A 6,000-nucleotide genomic window follows, 5' to 3' on the forward strand; every position below is an offset into this window, starting at 1 on the left:
ATTGATCAATCAATCGATCATTCAATCAATCATTTATTCACTCAACTGATTGATGTTTCAATCAATCGTCTGACGTCTGATTCACAAGAAATCCAACACAGATATCATTTGTAATTAATAAGTTATTGTCATCATCAATCAATGGTATCAGTCGTCATAGTAATCAATCCATCCAGGGCCTGGAGTTTGAGCTGATATTCAGAATAAATTCAACACAATTTATAATCATTAGATTGTTGCCATCCAAAAATGCCATTATTAGCAGTAGTCGTAATCAGTCAATCAAACAAGGGGCTTGGAATCAGATCAGTGATTCATAATACATCCAACACTAATATAATGTGTAATTAATAGGTTACTATAATCAGTCAATGGTATCAGGAGGGTAGTAATCAATCAACCACCCACCCACCCACCTGTCGTGTTTGATTGGCAACTGAGCCCCTCCTCAGGCAGCTGGGACCCCCTACAGATGGAAGTGGTGTTGTCACCGTAGCGTCCCCCTCACCCTGGGGCACATGGGGCTGATGCATCAGTTCCCCGCAGTGTCCAGTGCTGTCCCCGCTCCCTCACTAGGCGCAATACAAATCTGGATCAACCCCTTTCCCAGCTGGGAAAACTGAGGCATGAGAGCTGGGGCTGGAACGCAGGTGTCCGGGTGTGGTGCTGTGACCTCAACACCAATCTAGGGCAGCCTCGGTTGGTGTCAGGGCAGGGTCTGGCTCTGGATGTTTCCCATGCTCCCCCCATATGGGGCCTTTAATTTCCTTGGGCTTGACCCAAGCCAATGGGCATCAATTGGGCATGAATCATCTGCCCCTGACTTCCTGCCCTGTGGCATGCTGGACATTGAGCCAGGCAGCAGAGGATTCTGGGTGAGGCCCCAAAGCTCCGTGCCCCCCTTCTTCTCCAGTGAACTGTCATGGAGACCTGGTGCCCAGGGGATCAAGACACCGAGCCCCCCAGTGCCTAGGGGGATCCAGTGCCCAGGGGATTGAGACACCCAGCCCATGGTGCCTGCCCAGGGGACAGAGACACCAAATGCCTGGGGGATTGAGATACTCCCTCACCCTGCTCCACAGTGCCCACAGCTTCACAGTGCATCAGGTATTACACCACCACCCCAAGATGCTTAAGGGATTGAGACACTCAGTGCCTGGGGGATTGAGACACCTGGCTCCACAGTGCCAAGGGGATCCAGACACCCAGCCCTGTAGTATCTAGTGGGATCCAGACACCTGGCCATGCAGTGCCTTGGGGATTGAGACACGTAGCACCCCACCCCATGGGGTTTAGGGGATCCAGATACCTAGCACCCTGATACCCAGGGGATAGAGACACCTGGCACCTCAATACCCAAGGAGGTGTGATGCCTGGGGAATGGAGACAGCCAGTGCCTCAGTTCCTGTAGGATTAAGATGCCTGGTGCCCCAATACCCAGGGGACTAAGACACCTGGCACCCCTATACCTGGCAGATTGAGAGGCCCAGCACACCAGCCCCATGATGCCGAGGGAATCCAGACACTCAGTGCCCTGGTGCCTGGGAGACTGAAACGCCTAGGACCCTGGTGCCCGGGGGACCCATACACCTGGCACCCCAGTATCTGGGGGATTGAGACACCCAGTGCCCTGATCACAGGGCATTGAGATGTTTGGCTTCACAATGCCCCAGGAATGGAGATAACTGGTTCTCCAGTGCTTGTTGGAATGAGACATCCAGCACCATGATACCCAGGGGATTGAGATGCCTGGCACCTCACCTCTACAGTGCCCACGAAATCCAGATACCCAGTTCCCTGGCACTTGGGGGACTGTGGGGATTGTGATGCTCAGGTCCCATCCCCCTGCCAGTAGGGTAAGCAAGGGAGGAAGGCGGGGGAGGGAGCCAGGACCGGCTGGACAGGTGTGGGGGTGGCTAAGCCGGGCGGGGTGACGCGGGGCCCTTTAAAACCCCTGGGGCTGCCACAGCTGCCAGATGAAGCTGCCAGGAATCAGCTGCCAGGACCAGGACGTGGTGGTGAGTAGCAGGGAGCTGGAGGGGCAGGGCTGGGGTGACATCTCAGGCCCCTGGGTGTTGGGGCACAGGGTGTCTAAATCCCCCAGGCACTGCGTGTTTTAATCCCCTGGGTGTCAGGGTGCCAGGTGTCTCAATCCTCCAGGCACTGGGAAACTGGGTGTCTCAATCCCCCGGGTGTCAGGGCTGGGAGAAGAGACGGGATGTTGGGGGAGCAAGGGCTGGGGGGCAGGGGGGAGATGAGGGGGGTGGAAGGACAGATGGGCAGGGCTGGAGGGGTGGATAGGGGTACGGACAGGTGGAGGGATGGACAGACAGACTGATGGACGGGAAGATAAATGGATGGAAGGATGGCTGGGCTCCTGAGTTTTCTGGAATGGACAAACAGATGTGTGGATGCATGGGGAAACAAAGGGATGGCTGGACTCCAGGGTCCTCTGGGATGGACAGACAGATGGATGGATGGACAGATGGATAGGGGGAGAGATGAACACACAGACAGAAAGACGACTGGACAAATGGATGGACAGAGGGATGGATGGGCTCCTGGATTCTCTGAGATGGACAGATGGACAGACAGAGGGGTGGACAAACAGATAGAGGGATGCAGAGCTGGACTCCTGGGCTCTCTGGGATGGACAGACAGACAGACCAAGGGCGGTGGGGATGGGGGCAGAGGATGGAGGGCTGAACCAGCTGCTGGGTGTGGGGGTGGGCTCTGGCCTGGGGCCTCAGCGTCGTGCCCGTGTGTCTGTCAGGAAGCAACAGCGTGACAGGATGTGCCAGCAGTGCAAGTGGGTGATTAACATCATCCGCTGGATCTGGAACATTATCAAGAGCATCATTGGCAGAGGTACCCGGGGCTTGCTCGGAGGCCTGGGCTCTCTGCTGGGGGGGCTAGGAGCCCGCACCCCTGGGTCCCCTCCAGCTCTGAGGCAAGGGAATGCGGTTCAGGGAGGCGGTTGGGAGCCTGGACATCCCTCCTGCTCTCGGTGCCTCAGTTTCCCTGCTCCCGGGGACACGCAGGGCTAAGCCTGGGACCCTCCCACCCCCCTCAGATGTGTGGGTGCCAGTCAGGCCCTACCCAGCTGCAGTTGCCCAATGGGGTGAAAACCGAGGCCCCACCCTGCCCGACACCCACACCCAGGCCTTAAGTGGCCCGGGTGCAGGGACAGCCCAGGTGTTGGGGCTCCCATCCCCCCTCCAGCCCCACCCCCTCCCAGAGACCCTAGGTCTCGGCCTGCGCTCTCCCTCTGCGCTCCCAGTGCAGGGAAACTGAGGCAGCTCTTCCCTTCCAGGCCGGTCCAAGCCCAACGAGAGGACCCCATTGGTTCCGGACAAGGAAGAATGACGGCCTGGCCCCACCCCCAGCACCATGTGAGGCCAGATCAAGCCCAGCTCTCCCCTCCCATCTTAAAGCAACGCCAGGAATAAAGCTTGGCTTTTGTTTTCTACATCCCATGGGTGGGACTGTTTCTTTAAGAGCTGCTGGGGGCAGGGCTCAGGCCCCAGGGTATCCTGGGAGCTCCGCCCACCCGGCCTCCAGGAGCCCAGCAGGAATCCAGCCCTGCACCTAATGTGGGCTGAACCTCGTTAGCCACCTACCATATTGATGCATATACACCGTGCACCTCATTGCGCCACATGCTGTATTGGCTCATATACAACGCAGCCACCCACCACATTGATCCAGGTATGACTCCGCCCCACCATATAGCCCCCTACTAGATTGACGCGCACCTTAGTGGCCACATACCATCCTAACCCATATACAACATACACCTCTTTGGGCCACTTACCATATTGATCCATATAGGACACATGCCTCTTTAGTCCGCCTACCATATTGAATCATATACTTTGCACACCTCATTTAACCACCTACCACATTTACCCACACATGACGCATCTCATTTGGCCACCTACCGTTTACCCATATACTATACCACCTCATTTAGCCACCTACTGATCAAACATCTCTAAAATACAACAAACACAGATTGAACATAGCTGCATATTCAGCTGCTCATTAATATTGATTAATTAATTAAGCTGCATATTCAGCTGCTCAGCTGTGATTGTGTATTCACAGAATCATAGAAAATTCGGGTTGGAAGGGGCCTCCGGAGGTCATCTGGTCCCACCCCCAAATATTACAGTTGAATAATCCATTGCTAAATGAACCGCATTTACCAGAGATTGACTACTACTGACTATGCAATTGCTAATTAAAGTACGAGTAACAGGGCTGAAACGCGACACAGTGCCACATGGCTAATGGAATCATGTTTGATGTTCAACGGCTAATTACATCGCAATGCTCACAACTGGATTGGGGGGGGCTTCCTCTTCCCTAGGAGAGGACGGGGGGGGGGGGTGCAGTGATGGGGCAGGGGGACAGGACCCTGGTGCCACAGCAGGACATTGCTGGGGGAGCAGCTTGGGGAACCCAGACGTGCAGGCCACTCCTCTCCACCCCAGGCCCCCTCCCCTCCCCTCCCCTCCCCTCCCCTCCCCTCCCCTCCCCTCCCCTCCCAGAGAACGCAGGTGTCCAGGATCCCCCCCCCCCCCCCGGCCCCCCAGAGAATCCAAGTATTAGACCCCCCCCCGCCTTGCCAGTGCCCCTCACTCCTGACCTGCAGCCCCCCTGGGGATGCCCACTGGGGGTCTCCATTGGGGACATGTATTGCAGCGGCCTGGGGAGGTGGATGGAGGCAGGGGGAGGGGGCAGGAGGTACCCTTATTGAGGTGGCATCAGCCCTGCCCACCCCACGGGCTGCGTGGGGCCCTGGCGAGGCAGAAACCCCGGGTACAGCCTCTGGGAGCCCTTGTAATGGGGCAACATGTATTGAAGCGGCACGGGGGAAGAGGGGGATCTCTGTGGGCCCTCCACAGAGACATGGGATGGGGGCAGAATCATTGGGGGGGGGTCCAGCAAACTGTTGGGGGGACCCATATTAGTGTGACACCACCATTCCCCCCAAGCCGGGGTGGGGGGGGGTAGGTCCCTTAGAGGGGGCTATGGAGGAGCAGGAATCAAGGAGAGAGGTGGTGACACATGGGACCCATATTGACATAACACCAGGCCCCACTCCCCTGCCCCCCAGGCCGATGGGCCCCTATGGCAGTGTACAGACCGGGCTGGGGAGAGTCCCTGGGGGAGCACACGTGTGTCCCAAAGTCAGGGTGAGCTGGTGCTGGCCCCACAGAGATGTGTGACCACACGTATGTGTGCCTTGTCCCCGCTGTGCATGGATGGGCGAGAGCCGTGTGGGGCGAGGCGCTCGTGTGCGATGCAGGTCTGGCTGCACATGCCCCTGCCCCCCATGTTCACCCCTAGGGCGACCCGTGGCTGTTATGTAAGCCAACGAGCTGCAGGGTTGCTTGACCCACCAACCACCCAGGCTCCCCATTGGCCCATGGCAGGGCAGGGATCCCTCCCCCAGGGCCATGTCTGGACACATGTCCCATGCCCCAGGGCTCGTGCTCATGTGCTGGAGCTGTGAACACACCCTGACATGCGTGGCCCATCCCTCAGGGTCCCTCTCTGTGCTGGAGCCCTGAACATGCCTCGACACACGTGGCCCATGCCCCAGGACCCTCCCTGGGCCAGAGTCTGGTCCCCAATGAGGCTTCACTTGCATTCACGTGTGGACTGGCACGGACGTGCCGCTTTGTGCCACGGGATGTCACACGTGCTGGACTGGTCACACATGAGCCATCCGTGGATTACCGGGGGAGGGGGGTGTGTGACTAGTGTGTCCCTGTCCCCAAACCTGGTCACGTCACGGGTTGTTCATGCATGTGCTGAAGCCGAGCCACACAGGCCCCACGGACACGTGAGCCCACGCGTGTCTGTGGCGTCGCTGCTCCTGCCCCGTGTGTGCTGGAGCCAGGCGGGGGGCATAGGAGTCACTTGTTACGGGGGTGTGGTAGTGCCCGTGGTGGGCGGTGACACGGGGAACCCGGGTGTCCGGTCCCCCCC

General features: G+C 58.0%; 1 long non-coding RNA gene across 1 annotated transcript; it reads left to right on the forward strand.

Annotated features, from left to right (window-relative positions):
• The first annotated feature begins 1,957 nt into the window (after positions 1 to 1,957).
• LOC102573691 (uncharacterized) lies at positions 1,958 to 3,471 on the forward strand. The gene is made up of 3 exons (XR_363721.4): positions 1,958 to 2,018; positions 2,774 to 2,868; positions 3,314 to 3,471. It is a non-coding gene; the product is annotated as an uncharacterized LOC102573691 (long non-coding RNA).
• The last annotated feature ends 2,529 nt before the right edge of the window (positions 3,472 to 6,000 follow it).

The sequence above is a fragment of the Alligator mississippiensis genome, chromosome 11 (assembly GCF_030867095.1).
Source record: "Alligator mississippiensis isolate rAllMis1 chromosome 11, rAllMis1, whole genome shotgun sequence".
Taxonomy (NCBI): Eukaryota; Metazoa; Chordata; order Crocodylia; family Alligatoridae; genus Alligator; species Alligator mississippiensis.